At 44.5% G+C, this 22,709-nt stretch overlaps 1 long non-coding RNA gene across 1 annotated transcript in view; it reads right to left on the bottom strand.

Moving 5' to 3' along the window:
- Positions 1-4,481, bottom strand: part of LOC146823215 (uncharacterized) — a 57,592-nt gene extending 53,111 nt beyond the window's left edge. Inside the window, exon 1 of the long non-coding RNA XR_014961892.1 lies at positions 4,396-4,481. This is a non-coding gene — a long non-coding RNA (uncharacterized LOC146823215). The remainder of the gene's footprint in view (positions 1-4,395) is intronic.
- Between the last annotated feature and the right edge of the window lie 18,228 nt (positions 4,482-22,709).

Below are 22,709 nucleotides of genomic sequence, written 5' to 3'. Positions count from 1 at the left end.
TTTCTTGCCCAACTGGTAGCTTGACGAGTGCTTTCAAAGATATTATGCGGACACAAATGACTTTTACAGAGCTTTCTAAGTAGCTCGTAGTAGTTGTAGGATGCGAAGTGAAGTGTTTAGTTCGTTCCCCAAACCAGGACCAGCTACCAAGCATCTACACCCTCATTTGGATGAGGAGAATGTGTTCGGGACAAGTGTGAGTGGCTTGTCTACAAAACAGATATTATGGTCATGTGTGCATAGTTAATTACAGCTTTTAATTAGCCCCAAACCTAGTTGAGTAGGCATTTATAATCGATACCTAATACTTTAAAGCGAATTTGTAACAGCATTTGAAACCAATGGCAAGATCTAAAAGTGAGGGGTATACAATGATTGGATGTTCTTGTTGCTCTAATGTCTGTGGGTCATATTTTGCAACCCCTGTATGTAGGATATGGATTGGGGAGGATGCTTAGGTAGAGTGAGTTACATTAGGATCTCCATTTTGTTATCGTGGGATCTAGCCATGACATCCATCTGTTTTCCTAGCATAACATAATTATTGATGATTAAAGCAAATTCTACATGTTACTATTGGACGTAATAGGCCTATGTCTGTGAATAAAGGAACCTTTGAAAAGGGCGCCTTTTCCTAAGATCAGTCTTTATCATATATCATTTTAGAACCCATGTAAAGTTCTGACTGGCGAGAAGATGTTGGTCTTGAACATTGATGCCATTGTTCTCATCAGCTACTTGGTAATAAAACTATTATTATAATATAAAGATTGCAGAAGCGAGATGTGCTGGTTTTGCTGGTGGTTGATAGGGTTTGTAAAAACATTTATTTTAGCCAGATTGAGCATCAGGCAGTAGGCACCATCCAGAGGTAAATACTTTGACACTTGGAGAAGTCAAGTACCCCAAGCACCCTTCTTCTGTAAATGACATCTCTCCTGTAGAGCGTTTCGTGCACATCTATCATCTAAACCATCTGTTTCCTGTAAAGAATCCATCTTCTCTAAAGTATCCCTCTACTCTAAAGATCCACACTCCCCTTGGCACCCCTATTCTCTAAAGACCCCTCTCTCTAAAGCACCTCTCTTGTCTAAAGCACCCTCTCCAGTAAAGTGTCCTCTCCTTTAATGCCCTACATTACTGTATAGCATCTCACTCCTGCAAAGTACACTAGCTGTAAAGCACACATCCTGTGAAGAACCTTCCCTGTAAACCCTTGTTCTTGTGTAAAGCATGCATCCAATGTGAAAATAAAACCCTTTCTTTGATAAAGCACCTCTGCTTTATACATCAATCTTCCCTAGAAAAGAACACTTTCCGTAGAGCACCCCTTTTCTGTAAGGGACATCTGTCTGGTATACACACATCTTGTGCAAAATAATGGTATCCTTTAAAGAACCTGTTATCTAAAATCTCTCACACCTGCAAAGCACCTATCTCCTGTAAAGCACGTCTGTCAAGTAAATCACATTTCTCGTAATATACTTCTCCTTGTTAAGCTCATGTTTTCGTAAGTGCCTGCACCAGTCTTCCTGCAAAGCATGTCTCCTGCAATGTACCTCTCTCCTGTAATTCATTCCCTACTGTAAAGCACATTTTTCTATGATGTATCTCCCTCCTGTAAAAAAAAACCCTCTACAGTAATGCATCTCTGCTTGTAAAGCACGTTTGTCCTCTAAAGCACTTCTTGTATTTTTATTTGTCTCACACCTGCATTTCCCACTAGCTGAGTAGGATGGGATTCAATTATTTGAAAACAATAATAACAAGCATTGGCATAGCCAATAGGTCTCGCCTTTGGGGCCTTATAAGTATTTAGTTATGCAGCACAATATCCTTGGTGCTACAACATCAACTGTTGCATGGCTAAACATTTATAAGGTCCCAAATGCGAGACCTATTGGCTATGCCAATGCTTGTTTACGTTTATTTTGCACACTGGACACACATCTGTTTGTGGAGGTGCACACATTCCAATTCTGGAACTACTGCTTTGCAACTACTATCTGCAAAAAGGAGGCAAAATCAGAACCTAGCTGTAATCAAAACACTGATATAATATGCGCCTTGGCATAATCAGAGAGGCTACTATCACGGATCTAATACCGTGAGAATGCTGCCATAATATGGCACAAAAAGGAAAAAGTAGATTTTTTTATAACAGAACATTTTTCAAAAGCATGCCTCTCTTGGACTACTAGAGTCTTTAAAAAATTCTACACCCCTGGGAGATGAAGAGAGGTGGCAGAGAAAAGTCAATGAAATACAGAGTTAGCACAGCCCTTCCTGTGACGTATTTGCCAAAAACAATATAGAGCGAGGCCCTGGAATTGGAGAGCTGCTTCTCGTGTTTTTTGATGTGGACTCTTCTGCCTGGCAATGCTTGACCCTTACTAGTCGGTAGCACAGTAAGCAGGCATAATGTTATCACTCCCCAGTGCCTGTCGAGTAAAGACTGGCTTGCCTGCGGCAGAGCAAAACAGCTCAAAAGTTGAGTATTCCCGCACCCAGATTCAATGGGTGCAAGAACAGCGCGCCCGAAGTTGCTGGGGGAGGTGGGTACATTTGTGTGTGGTTTGTACTGGGACTGCGGGGACAAGTGCACCCCGACATTAGGCATGGCAGGTTTTTTGCGAGGCCCAAGTCAACAGCTTAAGAAAGGCCTACAATTAAACGAGCGCCCGTTTCCAAGTTTAAACAAAACATGTCCTACAGGAAAAGAGACGACGTGGCAGATAAAACGTGACACAATCTAATAGTATTAGGCGCTTCGCCCTGAATAAACAATGCATCTTTAATTTAAAATCTATAAATACATTTTTCAGCACGGGCGCAAGGCCCCCAAAAAAAGCAGGTGACCTGAGGAATAACGCTCACTGTTCCCCTCCCTTCTGACAGCCCTGCTTGCCTCTGCCCGACACCCTGCTATTTATTGCTTCCGCAAACCAATTTCTAATCTTATTTGTGGCTGCGCTAGCGTGCTGTACAATGGGCCTCCATCTCTTCATCTTAGGCACTCGCTCCCATAGGTGATAGTGGGGGTGAACTTCGTTTGAATCACTTGTAGCAAAGGCGTGAGACTTGAACCGGTTATTTTGAGTTTAATATTTTTTAATGCAACTGCCGTTGCATTAACTCTTCTTGATCTCGCTTCTTTTTGTTGCGAGAACCTACATTTACTGTCCATTATAATTAGGGCTCCCGGTTTTATGGTATTTATTTTTTTGCCATTTCCGTCTGTATTTATCCATATTTATTTTTGGGGCATTTTTTCTGTATTTATCCACATTTATTTTTGCCACAAGCAAAAGACGACGCTACAGCTAGTATTTTTCCACATTTATTTAAATTGACAAATTTATTCGTTTTCTAGTACAATATAGTCTATATTGTACTAGAAAACAAATAAAAAATTTAGGACAAAAAAATGATAGATCTTGAATGGCTAATTAGTGGGCTGTGCTGCTTTGTCGTTCTCGCTCTCCTTCCTGCTTGACTATGTATCCCTTACTCCTAAAGGCGACGCAACAGCTCTAAAAGATTGTGCTTCAAATCAGATGGAGTTTCTTGCTGTGCGAGATAAGAAAGCTGACAAGCCGCACCCGAGTACTTCACAGGTCTTTAAAAAGACCATTCACATGTTAACGAGGCTTTGTTGTTTATTTCACCCCTTTTTACCAGACTGCGGGCAGTGTCTACCCCCTGTGAGAGTTGCCTTTTACACGGGACACGGGTGGGAGCTACATGCCCATAATAAGTAGCATGCTACACGACCACAGAAAGGGTATGACGAGCTAAATAAATGCAAGTGCAATATAATAAAACATAGTATTAACTTTAAAGTCAAAATTGCAACAGTTTGAGCTGCTATCACCATATTTTTAGGCGTTAATGTGAATAACTTTGTAGCTACGAATGAAGAAAAGCAAGCACGCTCATGGAACCCCTACAATTCTAGAGATGTGTTTTGCACCAGTCGCACTGATGATAATTACCGAGAGCGAGCGCAAAATCACGAACAAGTTAAAATAATGTGAACGTTAGAATGGGCGGCAGCCTATTTCTAATACTCTACGGTGTTATCAGCACCAGTTAAATGTAATTTCCGTTTAAAATCAAAACTTGAAAGAGAAAATACTACAGGGCAACAATATCCATGCGTAACATTAAATAGGAGTTTACACGATTTGTTATACAAATAATGGCGCCTTGAACTTTTGAGGAGCGAAATCCACAAACAATTGCTTTCTCTAGAGGAAGAAACGCTACAAACACATACAATCTCCAGAATTTTATGAAACGAACTGTCGATTTCCTGGATCTATAAGTGCACTATCACCTTGTCGTCTTTAAAGAAATCTCTTCAAAAAGTACGAGGCACAATGGCTGACTGACCTTCATGTTTGTGCAGTCAGTTGCTGACTTTTGTGCATACATCAGAGGCATGCTCGTTGTTTGGTGGATGGCATTCGAAGTGCCCCGTCGGTCAGAGGCGCAACTAGAGCCAAATTTCGGGGGGGGGAGGGGGGGGGGGCAGGGGGGGGGGGAGGGGAGCTGAGCAAACATTTCGGGGGGGAGGGGGGCTGAACTTTAAGCTGAACTTTAAGCAATAGGCAGAGTGGAGCTGCAGTGGCTCTTAGAAGGGGTGAAACAACAGCAAGGCCTCATTAACATGCAAATGGTCTTTTAAAGACCTGTGAAGTGCTCCGGTGCGGCTGCTTTTTTGCCCGGGAAGATGTCTCATCCCGGGCTGCCACACACGACGGGGGGGGGAGGGGGGCTGAAGCCCTTTGAGTCCAATTGGTGTTGCGCGCCTGCCGTCGGTAGCAAAATACCCAAATTGCCAAATGTGCTAGTATTTTGCCGTTTATAAATATAAATACAGACAAAGGAAATATAGATTTCCGTCTGTATTTATATGTATAAATCCGTAAAAACGAAAAACCGGGAGCCCTAATTATAATGCCCAGGTACTTATACTCTTCAACAGGTTCCAATGGGAGTCGTCCCAGTTGCCAGCGGTGTCTGTGTGCATTCTTTTTAGTCTCATCACTTTGGATTTACCTAGATCTATGCATAATCCGCTGCTGACAGAGAAGTTGTGCGTGGCTGATCAGTACCAGATTGTCGGCGTAAAGTAAATTTGAAGGGTAAGTCCTCGCATTTTTGGGGTGTGGGAATTGCATTTGTCTAACTCAAGCGAGAGGTCTGACATAAAAAGATTAAACAGAGTCAGGCCAGAACACAGCCTCGTTTCAGCCCCTTCGCCGTTGGTATCTTTCTGGATAGGCGGTCGCTTGCTCCCAACTTTATTTGTAGTCCCGTATCGCTAAGGAGGAGAATCAACTCAGGAGTCCCGGTAGGATTTTTCTTTTGAATAGTTTATCCCATAGTTTCTTCCTGTCAATGTTATCAAAGGAGGATGAATAATCAATGAAGCAAACGAAGAGTTGCAGGTTGGCATCTTTAACAGTGTTTATCAGAAGGTATAAGGCAAGTATGTTTGTTGTTGTTCCAGTGAGTTTGCGAAATCCTGTTTGAGAGAGATTTTTACCATTTTGGTCACCCAATCTGTACGTTCTTCCAATAGAAGACCAGCGAGTATTTGGCATCATTGTCTATTAAGGCGAACAGCCTGTAGTTTTTTTTGCTTCCTTCTTGCTGCCTTTCTTATAAATTGGGGAAATGATTGACCCCTTCTAGGAGTCTGGAATTCTTTCCTCTTCAATAATCTGTTTGAAGAGTGGTAGGAATGCTGCCGCCCAATTATACGGGTCTTGTTTGTACAAGATCGGTGAAATACCGTTAGGACCCAGTGCCCCCTCTGCCCTGCCTTTCGCTATCCTGTTAGAGATCTGTATGCTCGTGAATACAAAGTGAGCATCTTCCAGCAGTTTGATCAAATTGAATAAGTACCTCCCAGCTCTCTGCTCTCCATGCGCAATATCGGCTTCTTTACCAGAGATAATTAGCCCAGGCTTCTTCCGTCAGATGCGGGTTAAGTCCAGGTGCCCTTGGGTTCTATAGACTATTCACTGTGCGCCAAAATCTTGTGCAGTTGTTTGTTTTTGTGTCATGTAATAGTGTGGCCCATAACCTATCTTCTGGTTCCCTTTTTGATTGCCAGATGAGTTGTTTCTTGCTGATTTGTAGATTCCTAAATTCCTTTTGGGTGCCATCATCTGGGCCTGTTTGACGGAGCCTTCGTACTGATCTATTTCTTTCTTTCTTGAGGTGCCTTAGACGCCCATTTTGCGTAGTTGAAAGTTGATTACATTGCGTGCTTTGTGACGCAAGAGGGATCCTCCATTAGAGATTTAATCCTGTTCTTAAACAAGACTCTTCTCTTTTTGTCTGGACTATGCCAAGGCTTCTGCTGAAAATTTCCTGGCAAATTAAAATGCTTGTATTCCATCCATTTGTTTTCCTCCCAAAGATTTTTTGCCTCGACCAGAAAGCGTTCTAAACTGTGCATTTTACATTTAATTATTCTACAGTTCACTGGGATTCCACACTGGTTGGGCGGTCCCAAGGAAAACCTCTGTTCAATGCCACCAGAATCAAATGTTCTAAGTCCATTAAAAGTTCTTTTGCTAGCCTGGTTTGTTTGCCCCATTTGCAGTCTTCTTGGTGTGGGATGCCCCATGCCAAAAATTGCTCTTTCATTATGTGGTCCCTATCTTGGGGCCCCAAAAGATGCATGTTGAAGTCACCTGTTACAAAAAGATTCGGGGTGGACTCCTCTGAAAGTATCCTCGTTAATTCAGAACCCAGGAGTTTCATCCCAGTTTTTTTGTTGATTAGTGTTGTCTCCTCCTAAATCCATTTTTATTGCTTTTATGGCATTGGTTGATGTCATTTTAGTGTCCAGTTCTTTGATTATATTTATACTCTTGATTGAGGTGTAGATTGTAAGCACTCCTATTAAATGCATGAATTTGGCGCTTTTAGCAGCCGGGAGATAGTAGGTTTAATAGTCTTGTAGTTGGTATGGTTGGTCTAGCCAGGTCTCTTGTAGAAGGATGAGGTCAAATTTTTGAGAATAACAAGAGATACATTGTCCGTGATTTTATTTCCTAATCCTTTTATGTTCCAAAAGCATTAATCGTAACTGAGAGGTAGCGGTTACAATTCATTCCCTGTCAGGTGTTCTTGGACCGTAAGTTGATTGTTCTTGCTATTCAGGTCCAGTCATCTGATCTGGTGCTTCCCCTTGGTTGTGGAGGTCTCCAGGCTTTAGTCTCTGTTTGCGATACAGAGGTACTTTGTGCCCCGTTAAGCACAGATCAAGTCTTCCTCGTGTTATGCAAACTCATAAGCCTGTAGCCTTCCTGCTCTGGTTTGTTTTGGAGCAGAGGCTCTGGATAGCCAGTTTTTAAGTTGGGTTGTATTTGAATCACCCATGCATTTAGTTGGGTTTCCTCATTTATGATTCTCTTCGCCGTTTCTTGTGAGGCCCAGGTTGTCTTTGTTACCTCTTGGTCTAACAGATGTTTGAGATCCTTGAACTCTGTAGACACCAGATCCCCTTGTGCCTATATCTGCCAGGTAGCTGATGGGTGCTAGTAATCGCAAAATATTCCCTCTGTCCCAGATGTCGCCCTGGCCTTTGGACTTATACTCAGGGATGAGCAGGATGGTATAAGTCTTAGGCTCCTCGTGGCAACAGCGGCTTGGGATGGTTGCTAAGGCTGGCAATCCAACCTGATTCGAGGGGATTATTTCTGTAGAAGTTGAAGGCACTTCATACCTTAGAATGTTTGAGCTGCATTAGTTAACCCCTTTTTGGTTCCCCTCCTTTTGTCCAGGGATGTGGTTGGCCTGACAGTCTTTGTTACTTTTCCCTCCGCGTTCTATGCACTCAACATTTATTTGGATAGGCTAGAAGACCTTTTCATGGCCTGTGGGGTTTTCAATGCCCAGATTAACATCTGTATAGAGCTTTTGCCTGTTGGGGTCTCAGTGCCCGCTTGAAAATATACCATTATGTTGGTATTCTTGTTCCTCCCTTTCCTCCTTGGTTTCCGGCGAGGTTTTATTTCATGCCATTTTTTACCCGCTTCTTCTTCTCTATCAGACCGCCCTGATGGGCTGTTGCAACTGTTAGTTCCATTGCCTGTTGCTGTAGGGCACCAGTGGACTCTGCATCTGTTTGTCCGGAACTTGCTTCAGGGTGGTCCTGGAAACTTTGTTCAATACCTGTGTCCCCTCCTGCACCCTAGGACTTTTCGCTGGTATGTTCCAATAACTTGCTACTCCTCCCAGGGGCGGTCTGATCTGTTGTCCACTCGCATTTAAGGGGCTCATTGAAAGGTTCTTGCTCCTGGTGCACTTGAGAAGTTGCCCCTGTGAGGTTAGAGGTTACTCCTGCAGGGTCCTTTTCTTGGCTGGCATGATGTTCCGTTCTTGCATTGTATGTTGCCTTTTTATATCAGAGAGGAGCTCCCCCATCAAGGATGGGAATGTTGAGAATTTGTCGACAATAATGAAGCAAGTTCAAGGTGGCTGGATTATTTGTGTTTGGACCCTCTTGATCCTTCTACTCATGTCAGTTAGTTTGCTGTCAATGTTTGAGACATGTATTGCCAAGAAATTGAGAAGAGATAATTGGATGTCTGATTGCAACTCTCAACAAAAGCAATGCAGTACCAAAGTGTTTAGTAGAGACAACCATACATTTTCTGTTCCTGTTGGCATTTCCTTGGTATCCCTGTCTCGATGGGTTTTATTGCTATCCTCCTGTGGTATGTCTGGGGAGTATGAGACTACCAGCCGTTCCCATTCTTCTGTTGTAAGGTATGATATATTACTTGTTTCAGCTTTTGCAATTTCAGTGTCTGTCTTCTCTGTGCCACATTCAGTTTTATCATGATGAATCACTACCTGAAATTCTGCTAAGTTGAGGGCCGAAACCCTGGGAGTGCCTACTGCCCCTTCCTCTTTCTTATCCAGTAGTTCTTTACCCTTGGTGTTATTCTGTGGTTGTTCGGGAGAGTGATAGGCAAGCAAGGTCCTTCGCAGTTGGCTGATAGGTAGCTGCTTGGTGCATCTTCTAGTCTAGTTGCAGCTGTTGTTGTGGATGCTGTAGAAGGCATGTAGGCTTGAGTTCTAGAGACAAATTGGACTTTAAGTTTATGTTGGGCAGAATTATAATTTTTGGCTCAAGCGGTGACTGTCGTAGTGCCTTTGTGGTCAGTGCTTGGTATGGGCATGCTTGTGGTAGGAATCCCCGTTTGTATGAGTATGTTTGTGTTGCCTGAGCAAGACTTCCCTTTACGCGTGCTGTAATTCCATGATAGCCATTTGTGTCTCATGCTTCTTTAGCCATGATTAGATCCCTGTTTTCCGGCATTAGGGTGGCGGCTACTGCTTTTGTTTGAGATATAACCTCTGGGTGAGGCCCTTGAGGTCTTTGATGCTTGCGCTCAGTACTGCCCCTGCGTCCTTGATAAATAAGAATTGTGTGTAAATCTTTGGTTGGTAGCCAATTTATATATAGGGCAATATAATTTGAAAAACTGAATTCAGGTTAATAGTTTATAAAACTGAAATCCTATTCACTGGCTTTCTCTACTTCACTTCTAGTGCTCTTGTCCCTGCAGCAGAACGCACGGTATTTCCTAGAAAATCCATTTAACAAGCAAGATGTTAACTAAAATACATTTGAAAGCAGATTTCCCTCTCCAACTCACACCGTCTGTCCCAGTTGGCTTCCTCACCCCTTCTGACCAGGGAACAATATGCAAACTGCAATGTAAATTTGAAGCAAAGGTGGATGAGGGCATTTGCTTCCTGGGACTCCCAGCAACAGAGGTCAGGTCATTCCAGCGCTGAAAGTGAATAGGGCTGCAAGCCCTGTTTACCATCTTTGTGCAATAATACGCTGCATCTCTGCTACATCTGAGGCCACGGGTTGCAAGGGGAGCGTCAGGTTTTGCAAGGGGTGGGCCAGGGGTCACAACTACGACCCCCAAATGACGTCCATACTCCTATATCCTCACTTACAAATATGCAAAAAGAAATATAAAAAGAAGCTGTTGTAAGAAAAGACTAAGGCCCTGATTACAAGATTAGGTGTTATTTATCACACATGTAAAATAACGATACTACAGGGTAAGTTTTTTATTGTGTGCGATAAGTAACACCGTCACAAGTTTGTGGGGACTAATGTGGATTTTGGTATTTAATGCACCAAATCCGTATGCTACGGTAAATATCGTTTAATTTCCCGTTTCATTTCAGTAGGATTAACCTGCCAAAATTCAACAACATTTGGTGTCCAATGCATCTGATAGTTATTGGATTCATTAAATACAGCGGGACTGGTGATCCGACGGTCAGAATTTACCCCTCCCACTTGTAATCTAGGCCTAAATATATTGAAAGTCAATGGCTCAGGATTTACACTAACTGAAGCAGATCAATATCATGGTTGGAGATTCGTCAACGACTTAAATAGGGAGGATCAACCATCATAAGGAAAATAAAATTACTTTGGATACCTGGGGAGAATTTTATCTTGCAACTCTACCATGATGATAATATCCCCCTTGAGAGGGATGTTCCACCTCAAAGTAATGGAAAGTATATATATAAAAAAAAATCCAATGATCTCATTAAGAGTCATTAATGTTCTAAATGGACAAAGGTTGAGTGGGGCCGGGGGAAAATGGCATACCATTCTCAGTTTTTAAATTCAATAGGAATATTGGGAATCATGGCTGACCCCCTTGTCCAGTGCCTCTTTTCAAGAACATTCAGTTGTGGACTCCTGGCGGGGGTCAATCCTACACTCACTTTACAAGAATAAGGGCAGCAGATCAAATCCTTCCAATTATCATTAAATTGCATTACTAGACACCGAAGGCAAAGCGTACACAAAGATTTTATTGCAAGAACTCGAAACCTGGCCAGCTAGTAAGAGCATCATCCCTTTCATCCAAACTTTGATTTAGACCATTTTGTAGCACTATTGACAACATTGTAATAATTTCCTACTTAGCCCTCTAAGCCACAGATTTCCAAGGTCCTCACTATATACTGTTTTATTGATTATAGAGCCGCCTTCAAACAGGTCGATGGACACATATTGTGGAGGAAGTTGGCAGCTTGGGACATTTCATCCACTCTCCTGCAGACTGGACCGGCTGACTTTTTAGTCCTTTACCTCTGTCTGGGTTTCCTCTATGTGAGAGTGGTGCCCCATTGTGAGCACCCCTCTTCCATAGTGGCAACGGGCAAGCCCCTTCCCTTGATCGTTATATGGGCATGCATCCCTGATCTTTGCCATGCCGGGTTCTCCTTACTACCTGGACGCTTTCCTGTGGGAGCCTCCAGTATCTTGTTTCTGCCTAATTAGGTCTAATGAGATTGTGTTTTTTAAGCTCCATGACTTGCTGAGGAGTGCTTATTTCCTTCCAGAAGGCCCACACTACCACCTACGCGGATACCTCCATCTCAGTGAGGGTGGAGCCATACCCCATTTCTCAAGCCATTATTTAGGGACCATCGCCAGTACTTTGGCATTCTCTATCCTACAGACGCTCAGTCTTCTGCCATCCTGCAATCAGTGTTAGATGTGTGTGAGGCCTGTTAATTTTCTTTTGGTAACCTGAGATTGCGGTCATTCCGTTTAATGCCAACACTGGGTATTTACTCTCCTATACCCTAGCATTAATATACAATCTTTTTGAACAAGTTTCAATGGGCTCTGACATTGCTACCTATTGCCATTCCTTCTCTCCATGTCCAATTACATGGATCTGGTTGTACAATTGGACGTATCACGGACATTTGTTGTCCCACACTGAGCAATTGAAGTCAACTGTACAATGTTTTTAAGACTGCATAGTACAGTCAAACCTGCCCCTTTTTCTATCCCTCTTTCCTATTTTAGGTTTTGGAAGCCACCTTGAGTGCATGCGCCGAGGAGGAGTTGCCATTAGCTTCCCCGACCAGACAGGTAAGGATTGAAGGATAATTTTCCTCACCATTTCCGTACCCACATTAATGTTTTTTAACACTATCCATATCTGTGGTACGGTATTAAAGGAGTGCTTGTGGAAATGTATAGGCTGAAACATGTAGACCATTCCAGATGATGAAGCATGCCACCCACAGGTGGGTGAGGGAATCAGTCCGATTAAAAGAACTCCTCCCCACACTCCGCTGTCAATATTTTGACCCAGAGTGGCTATTTTGTGTTGCCATAAAAATAATTAGTCAGGAACTTCAACAGATGACAGGGCTAAAATGGGAGAAAGAACGGTCTTATCCTCCCAATTGCCAGATAATTGAAACCATATATCTTTCCAGACATTCCTACAATGGTCACATGAAGGGGGACAATGAGGACTAGAAAGATGCAGCATGCCAAGTCAACTAGTACGGACAACACCTACATTGCTGTCAGATGGGTTGCTTTCAACAGAATGATATTTCAGATGTACAGTTTTAACAGTCTCTCCTCTAAATGTAACTTCTGCTTTTATAGCAGCCAGGACACTGCTCGCAGATAGTTTAGGGACTGCAATGAAGCGGATGTTGATTTCTCTTGATTGATGTGTGGCCTTCAGTGATTTAGAGTAGAGACTCATCTGGAAGCTAGTCAACCAGATACAGAGAGACAAATATCTTGTGTCTCCTGAGAAGTGCTGCAATGGCAGCCATGCACTTCAAGAAGGTTCTCGGAGCAGACTTAAGGCCGAAAGGAAGGACATCTTACCGATGAGGTTTGTTGCCAACCACAAACCGCCGATACCTGTGAAGCTGCTTGGCCACAGGTGCATGGAAGTATGTGACAGAGCAAAGCTAATCCCTTAGAGCTAAAGCTAGATTTGATAAAATGTAGACATTTCTGTATACATTTGTTTAATAGTTTTAGATCCACCATCATAAGGAAAATAAAATTACTTTGGATACCTGGGGAGAATTTTATCTTGCAACTCTACCATGATGATAATATCCCCCTTGAGAGGGATGTTCCACCTCAAAGTAATGGAAAGTATATATATAAAAAAAAATCCAATGATCTCATTAAGAGTCATTAATGTTCTAAATGGACAAAGGTTGAGTGGGGCCGGGGGAAAATGGCATACCATTCTCAGTTTTTAAATTCAATAGGAATATTGGGAATCATGGCTGACCCCCTTGTCCAGTGCCTCTTTTCAAGAACATTCAGTTGTGGACTCCTGGCGGGGGTCAATCCTACACTCACTTTACAAGAATAAGGGCAGCAGATCAAATCCTTCCAATTATCATTAAATTGCATTACTAGACACCGAAGGCAAAGCGTACACAAAGATTTTATTGCAAGAACTCGAAACCTGGCCAGCTAGTAAGAGCATCATCCCTTTCATCCAAACTTTGATTTAGACCATTTTGTAGCACTATTGACAACATTGTAATAATTTCCTACTTAGCCCTCTAAGCCACAGATTTCCAAGGTCCTCACTATATACTGTTTTATTGATTATAGAGCCGCCTTCAAACAGGTCGATTGACACATATTGTGGAGGAAGTTGGCAGCTTGGGACATTTCATCCACTCTCCTGCAGACTGGACCGGCTGACTTTTTTTATTTTGACCCAGAGTGGCTATTTTGTGTTGCCATAAAAATAATTAGTCAGGAACTTCAACAGATGACAGGGCTAAAATGGGAGAAAGAACGGTCTTATCCTCCCAATTGCCAGATAATTGAAACCATATATCTTTCCAGACATTCCCGATGAGGTTTGTTGCCAACCACAAACCGCCGATACCTGTGAAGCTGCTTGGCCACAGGTGCATGGAAGTATGTGACAGAGCAAAGCTAATCCCTTAGAGCTAAAGCTAGATTTGATAAAATGTAGACATTTCTGTATACATTTGTTTAATAGTTTTAGATCCAGAATGGGTCTGAATTTGTTCTTTTGTCCCTGGTTTCTCATGTGTGCGCGCTCCCCCACCCCATGGTGCATGCACCTGTTGTCATAGTATGAGTGGGAGTTGGTAGTCTGAAAGGTCAGTCTACTGTGATGATGTGGCTGCTACACCATTGTATTGCCTTGTGTAGTCTTTCTGATACAACACTGGATCTTCCAAACTCTGTTGCCTGTGATCAGTATCTGTAACCATTCCTGGATCTTTCTCAAGTGAAGTCTGGGTTTGATATTAGCAATATGCATGAGATCATCATGCCTATGAGTTGCTCTACCAACCTCACCATCTGAGCTTGCCTCTAATAGTGGAGGCAAGTATGTTCTGTCATTACTAGGACTCTCCTCTCTAAAGGGAAGGCTTTTTCCATTTCTGAGTGCCGTCTGGCACCAATGTAATTTCTTTTTCCTGTCTGGTATTAGGGATGATGTTAGGAAGGTAGGATTTTTCTAGCATGTTTACTCCCCACTTTTTGCCTGATGTTATGCTGTTTCTGACTAGTCTGACTGGGAACCTCCTAATCAGGACCCCAGCCTCTGCACTTCTTCCTTAAATTAGACATGGTGAGTACTTAGGTATACCCCATATTGGCTACTGGTGTACCCTTGTAAGTCCCCGGTATTAAAGTACCCAGGGCATAGGTACACCAGGCGTTCCCCATGGGCTGAAGCATGTATTATGTCAACCATGGGAGAGCGCTCAAATTGCCATTGCAGCCTGTATAAGCTAGTGCTAGGACCACTGACGACAGATATAAGTTTCCTTATATCTGAGGTCTCTGCACTTAAAACCTATAAATCAGCACTAAGGCAGGCCTTTCAATCCTGAAGGCAGGCTGCTCGATTACAAGTGTGAGGGTGCCCCTGCATGATGACACTCCTACAACCCATGGAGTCCATTCTCCCGAGTTGTATGTGCATCAGCCATTACGATACATAGGGTGACCATGAGTCAATATGCAATGGCTAACTCTAAACTGTCTGTAACAAACACTGTCGTGTTTGGTATCAAACATGTTGAAATCATACCCCAACACCATAAACAGTGTAGGAGTATGATTCCATGCACTGTAAAGCTCCCCCAGGAGGCCCTCAGTGCTCCTGGTACCAGCCTTCTAGACCCAGACAGCAAACTATGGCTGCAGGCGACCATAGACACGATTCTGCACTCCTGCTGCTGAGCTAAGCTCGAGCAGGACAATCGGTTTCCTATCACAGGGAGGTGTGACCACCTCCCAGACAGGACTTCGTGTATTTGAACAGGATGAGGGTGCTTGCCAGCGACACTAGACTGCTTTTAAGGGCACATTTGGTGCCCTCCTGGCATACTCCAGTTGGAACCAGTTCAGGGAGCAGTTGGCTCCCGCTCTGGTGCAAAACTGGACAAAGGACATGGGAGTATCCTCCCCACTGTCCAGCCCTTACTGTGGGAGGGACCCCTGAATCGTCCCAATCCTTTCTTTAGGGTACTTAAGGGCTTACCCGTGGGTAGTTCGTCATGGGACAAGATTCAGATCCAAAACCACTTCATCTTAGACCGTCTGGGCACTTTGAACTTTGCTGGACTTTGTTTTGGGAACTGAGACTGCAACTGGGAAGACTCCTGCTGCCCTTGGACTCTTCAGTCTTCCATTTCGTCTGTGCTCCAAACAGGTTCTTCTACAGGCCTGAGGCCATCCAAGACACCCGAAGGACTCTCCCTTGAAGTGAAGGAGTGACTTCCCTGCATCGGCAGGCCCCACAACAAAGCTGACCAGTCTGCTGTTCCTGAGCTCCCATGGACTCCAAAAGGTTCAGCAACACAGGTGGCCGTTCTGTAACTCCCTCGAGGCCTGCACTGTCTTCACAGCAAGTTTGAATCCAGTATCTAACTTCAGAACTGCTGGAGCAGTGCCCCTGTGCACAACATCGACAAGCTGTTGCAAAGGCTTGTTGACTCTCTTCACCATTGATCTTCGGGCTCCAAGAAGCTCCAGCCTCAAGCATCGCCAGAAACCAAGATGTTTGCCTGCACTGCATCCTCTGCACCGTGGGCCTTCATCCTTTGGTGAGCTGCTTGGGGTCCTCTGGAGGGTCTTCTTTGGTGCCAGTGGGCTCCCCGGTTTGCTCAGACTTGCTCTGACTAACCTGCTCGTGTTGAGTCACTTGGACCTTGCTGGTCCTGACACCGCACCTTTTTCGCATACTTTTGTTGCTGTTACCAGGGCTTATTGGTGCTCACGACTGACACCGCTGGTTCTTGACATCCGACATGGAACAGCTCGTAAACCGCTCCTGGTCTTCCACAGCAGCACCTGGTCCACACAGCTGCAGCTTCAAGGACACAGTCAACTCTCCTGCATCTTCGATATCGGTGGGCATTTGTGTTTTGTGCCTCGTGGTCACTCAGGATTGGCATAGACTCTGTCCTCTCTGCTTGGAGGTACCTCTCATCTTGAATCCACCTTTGGGTTCCCCTGGACTCTCACCTTCGCCAGCGGCATCTTCACTAAACTCCTCCATTGTGCTCTACGGCGGTTTCCGATGTCACTTCACACCTATGCACCCGGCTGCCCCCCTGGTGTAGGTATCCTGGTTCCGGGGGTATCCACAGGTGGGGTGACTCTCCAATCTTCTATCTTCCATGGGTTTTTTTTCAAGGTCCTCTGGGAAGGGTCCTTAAAAACTGCAACCCCGACTTACACATTGACTTGTATTGAGCACGTAGTTGTGTTCCCACTCTGTACACAGCCTCCATGGGGTTCCTGGGTACTTATCTTCGGTGGATTATTGGATGCCCGGCTCTTCTATGTCTATTGGGTCCAGTCTAGACTTAGGCCGTGGTTCGCATTCCACTAGTTTGGTATATGGTTTGGTCTCCCCCTGGAGACCACTGTGTATTTGTGCTACTTACGAATTCTATTATCAAAGTACTGTGAATATTGTGGTTATATCTCCAGGTAGGACATATTGCAATGTGTTACCGAGTGTTTATAATAAATAAATATTTTTATAACTACACTGTGTGGTTCTTTCTCACTGAACCTATACAATAATATTAGGTACCAGTAAAACAAGCTGCTTTGCACTCCTTCTGGACTAAGCCTGAAAGCTGCCCTCCACAGCTACCACTACCACTTGGAGAGCTTTCTAAGGTTGCCTAAGACCTCTTAAATCACCAAAAGGATTGTCTGGATTAGTGCAGTGTGCTACATTTACATAAGTGAGCACCAGATACTAGGCCAGCCTCCTACAACGATTACAAGCTAATGGAATCCGTGCGGTGTTTGTATGACCTTGTTTGTGTTGAATTTCCCAGCTGGTACAACATTTCCTTTATGAGCTACTCGCCCAAGACTCAGGGTGTCGACTTTATCCCAAAAGGGAACTTTTGTCTATCACAAATCTCAAGAACCTCCAGTATCCTCTGTTCTTTGACACATGTAGGTACACATCCTTGAGGTCTATTGTGGTCATGAAGTCCTCTTTTCTGATGAGTGGAAAAACCTTCTGCAGCATTGTCGTCCGAAACTTGTCTTGATGTACCTGTTCAGGGCCCTGAGATGCAGATCGGTTCTTAAGGACGTCTACTGTTGGTCCCAGTAAGTAGACATAGTACACTCCTTGTCCTCCTTTTGACAGTTACATCTTTTCTATAGCCCTTTCCAGTTGTCGGTCAGGGACTTCCTTTTCCAAGTGTATGGTATCCTTCTTGCTTTGGGGTCTCACCTATGGTTAGATGTTGGGTGGTGGTTTCAAGAGGATCATACAGTACCCATGCCACTTGTGGCAGATCATGATGTGGCATTTCCCGACGAAGCCTCCAATCCATCCTCCTCCTGGTGTTGAGTGTAAGAGCATGTGTTCTGTGGAGCTGCCTGCTGGTGTGTCCAGCGACTCTGTGCTTTACCTCTTCCACACGCCCTGACTCGGAAGGGTTGTCTCCGCTGTCTGATGTATCACCACGGTGTTAGAATGCTGTGGCTTAGTTACTGCGCAGTAAAAGACGTATGGCAGGGTGAGGGTTGGGAACAACTTTGGGAAGTCATTCTCCTTAGTGGGGCATTTGCTCTTCTGAATGAATCTCTGAATTGCAGTGCACCCATGGACTTAGCGGTTTCATTGGCCTTCATTCTCAGAAGGTAATCATCAACTGCCGTTACAAAAAGGAACTTCCCTGTGAAGGGCATGTTTACAACAGTTGGTTGCACAGCCTGCAACACTAACAGCCTTAGCCAATCGTGACTCCTGCGCCACACGGCAGTGTCTGCAGTATCAAGGGATGATTTTAAGCAGGTATTGCGGGTTGTCTTTCCCTCCTAAACAAGTGCTTTCCCCCTTTTGATATTGCTCTGGGAGGTGTTGCAGAAGACTCTCTATTTCCCCCCCACTACTGGTCGGCATCCCTGTTGAAGAGGGCACTGGAATTAACAATTTCCTCTGAACTGCAGGCAAATGCTCCATCTTTCTGACCACCCACAAGCTCGTTCAGATGGTGGGCCCACGGATGTCGGTGAATTGGTTTTATATGCATAACCTGGAGAAAACGATGGCAACTTCAGCCACTGATCCCATGATGTAGGTAGCGTCCTGCGTCGAATGCCTGTATTTCATCTCCACACATGGAGTGACAGCATTTGACTTGGATGAGTTTTTGAAGACATCAAATCCTTACCTTTCGATTAATGCCTCCATTTCTGCCTCAAGGTGTCCTTTCTTTCTTTATCTAACGTTTTCTTCTTTGAGTTAACTGCTAGTATTATTTTTTCTGGTGCTGAAGTTTCTCCCTCAAGTGCTGACTTCTCTCTACGGTGCTCTCAATCTCCTTTCAGAGTAGAGACTGGTTCTGATTGTTTGCGTCTTATGTTATCTCTTGGTTAGATCCGATAGGCTCTTTAGGCTGCTGTTTGACCTGTGCTGTCTCGAAGTATAAGTAGGCCACTTGATTTTGGAGTTCAACCCTTTTGAGACTGTCCCCGATTGTGCCTGCAGTACCCTACTATTTGATTTTCAGTGTCCATTGAAGATGGTTTCTTCTATACCTTCCTTTTCATGCTGTTGATGACATTGAGGATGGACCACACCAAATGGTGGATGACACCCAGTAAAAAAATAAAATAAAATAAGAGATCAAGGAAAACACAGAATTCAGGGACCAACCATTACAAGGTGGAATAATCCACCAAAAAGTTTCATGCTGCAAAAGTGAGGGGACAGCGAACTGCAAGACATAATGGTACACTGGCAGTCTAAGAGCCCTTAAAGGCAGTCTCAGTTTAGATCAGAACACAGCTTCAGTGTCTTTGCCTACATTGCCCTGGTTTCATCCACTTCACTTCCTTTAAAACAAGCATTTGCAATGCAATAGGTCTCGCATTAGTGAATCTTTTCATTATTGGCTATACCAGCAGTAGCATAAACAATAAAAGAAAATCCACAAAGCAAGGAAAGGGTACAGTACCATACACTGTTACTAGGTGTCCCTGTGAAGTTGTAAAGGGACTTCTATACTGGTGGATCCAGAGCAGCATGAGATGGGAACAGCTGTCACCGTGGTTGGCAGTGTTGACACTGGGTAGTGCTTTTTAGGTCGAGCCTAGCAGCAGTGCGCATGCGCTACTCTCTCTGCGAGGCATGCTGTATTGGGTATGGAATACAAGCTCCGCTTATCTTTTCAAATGGCTCCTGTTCCCGTCCTTCCTAAATCGTTGCTTTCCATTGGTAAATAAGCTTACTAGTACCTCCTTGGTACCACCTGGTTTGCATTTGTAATCTCCCACAAGGACGGGACCTTTTACTTGTGTTGTTATACGGTGTGCTTTCTATGGTCCGCGAGCACTATTTTCTTGGTGCACAGCATGGGCTGTAGCAGGTACGTGTCGATCTGCCACTCCGTCCTAGCTGCACTAGCAGTCTGAACATTTCCTCCTGTGCCGGCACCAAGTCATACCAATACCTCTCCAGCAATGCCCTCCAATGATACTCCCACAACACCCTGCTTTGATATACCCATAACTTTTTCCAGGTTGCACAGCTTCATGAAGCAAGGCGAGCCCAACAACTCCTGTAAGCAGAGCTCCGAGATGGGCAGATTTTATTGTAGCCACCTTCCACATACACGCTGACTGATGCATGACAATCCCACTTCTCGCTGTCCCCTTCCTAGCTTGCGAAGGGTGCATGCTCCAATCACGGCACTCCCAGTCTCCCAGCTGCGTAAATGAGACTGTCCGGCCAGGCACTGGCAGTTCCACCGCTCTGCCCTTCCCGAACATTTGCTGCTAGTAAATAAGCTCACCAACACCCAAGTCCTTCCAGCACTTAACAAAGCCCAAGAAGCAAAGCGATACGGTGCACCACATCCCTAGAGACCCCAGCGCCTCCCAGACTCTCCTTCAGGTGACTAAAGAGCTCCAGCTGTTAAAGCACATATCACCCCGCTGATTCGCACTTCTGTCATAACAAGGCACAGCACTGGAAACAAAAGGACAGGCAGCGAATCACTCAATTATCAAGAGCTAGCGTCCTGCGCATGTAGTGGCCATGTTAGAGTTGGTCAATTGCAGAAGAAAAAGAACACAACAAAAAGTTATGCTCTAAACAGGAACTTAATCTAATGAATTCTGAATTACTTTTTGATACTAGCGCATGAACGTTAACTAAAATTCCAATCAGCCAAAGAAAAGGAATATGCTACTTACCAGTATGCATCTGTTCTTGGCATGTAGAGCTGCAGATCTACACACTTGTGCATAGATCGCCATCTGGTGTTGGGCCCGGATGTTTGCAGTTGTTTTTCCTCTTGGAAAGTCTTTGGAAGTCAAGAGGTCGGGGACTCCTCCTTTGGATCGTATTGCGCATGGGCTTCGGCTCCATCCTCAGATTGTTTTTCGCCAGCAGGGAAATGATGGAGCATAGTAATAAACAGTGAAGATGCCCATGTGTGTTGTATCTAAATAAGATAAACTGGAACAGATAAAGGTAGCCGGGTGGGTGTGTGTAGATCTGCAGCTCTACATGCCAAGAACAGATGCATACTGGTAAGTAGCATATTCCGTTCGAGGCATACGAGTTGCAGATTACACACTTGTGCATAGATTATATAGCAGTACCCACCCTTAGCGGCGACCACCCGTATCTGTTGCAGTGGTTTGAAATAATGTTTTGAGTATAGCCTGGCCCACACTAGCCTGTTGCTTAGTTTGCACATCCACACAATAGGGTTTAGTGAAAGTGTGCGGTGTTGACCATGTAGCTGCTTTGCAGATATCATCTAATGTTTCCTAGAAAAGCAATTGAAGCCCCCATTTTACGTGTAGAATGGGCTTCAGGGGGGAACGGATAGCGTTCGTTTTGCTTTGTGGTAGCAAATCTGAATGCATTTGACAATCCACCTAGCTATCCCCGACTTGGAGATGGGGTTGCCCTCGTGTGGTGGAGAGAAAGGGACAAACAGTTGTTTGGTCTTACGGAAAGGTTGTGTTCTCTCGATGTAGTAGAGTAAGGCTAGTTGACATCTAGTGTGTGGAGAGCTCTTTCTGCAACGGTTTGTGGTTGCGAGAAGAACACCGGTAGTTCTACAGATTGGTTTAGGTGAAAGGGAGAAATGACTTTAGGGAGGAATTTTGGGTTGGTACGGAGAACAACTTTGTTATGGTGCATTTGTAGAAAAGGTTCTTGAATGGTAAATGCTTGTATCTCACTGACCCTTCTGAGGGAAGTGATGGCTATGAGAAAAGCGGTTTTCCATGTTAAAAATTGGAGTTCACATTTGTGCAGTGGTTCGAAGGGAGGCCCCATTAGTCTGGTGAGAACGATATTTAGGTTCCACACAGGTGAGGGTGGCACTCTGGGGGGGGAATTATTCTTTTAAGGCCTTCCATGAAGGCTTTAATGGCAGGTACTCTAAAGAGTGATAAATGTTGCCTGTTTTGTAGGTAAGCTGCTATAGCTGCGAGGTGCAGGCGAATGGACGCATAGGCTAGATTACACCTTTGTAGGTGGAGTAAGTAGCCTATGATGTGTTGAATGGAGACATCTAGGGGATTGATGGTGTTGTTGTGACAATAGACAACAAAACGTTTCCACTTGGCGGCGTAGCACGCTCTAGTGGTGGGTCGCCAAGCTTCCTTGATGACGTTCATACAGTCAGAGGAAAGATTTAGATAACCGAATTCTAGGATTTCAGGAGCCAGATCGCAAGGTTGAGCTGAGCTGGGTCCGGGTGTCTGATCTCTCCATGGTTCTGGGTTAAGAGGTGTGGAGAGAGGCGTAATTTTTGGTGCGGTACTACAGATAGTTCCAGCAGTGTGGTGTACCACGGTTGTCTGGCCCAAGTTGGAGTTACTAGGATTAGTGTGAGGGTGTGTTGCTGTAGTTTGCGCACCACTAGTGGAATGAGTGGGAGAGGCGGAAAAGCGTACGCAAATCTGCCTGACCAGTTCATCCATATCGCATTTACTTTGGACAATGGGTGTGGATATCTGGCGACAAAGCTTGGGCATTTGGTGTTTTTGTGGGTGGCGAAGAGGTCTATCTGTGGATGCCCCCACATCTGAAAGTACGGGTGTAAAACTTGTGGGTGGAGTTCCCACTCGTGGATTTGTTGTGTTTGTCTGCTGAGCAGATCAGCCATAGTGTTTTGGACTCCTGGGACATGCTGCGCTAGGAGAAAGATTTTCTGGGGTATGGCCCATCTCCATATGCTCTGTGCTAGCTGAGAGAGCTGTGGAGAGTGTGTGCCGCCTTGTTTTTGAATATAGTACATGGCTGTCATGTTGTCTGTGCGGATTAGGACTGCCTTGCTTGAAATCT

Source organism: Triturus cristatus, chromosome 5_2 (assembly GCF_964204655.1).
Source record: "Triturus cristatus chromosome 5_2, aTriCri1.1, whole genome shotgun sequence".
In the NCBI taxonomy this organism is placed as follows: Eukaryota; Metazoa; Chordata; class Amphibia; order Caudata; family Salamandridae; genus Triturus; species Triturus cristatus.
The sequence above is the reverse complement of the archived record's forward strand: the minus strand, read 5'-3'. Positions and strand labels throughout refer to the sequence as shown.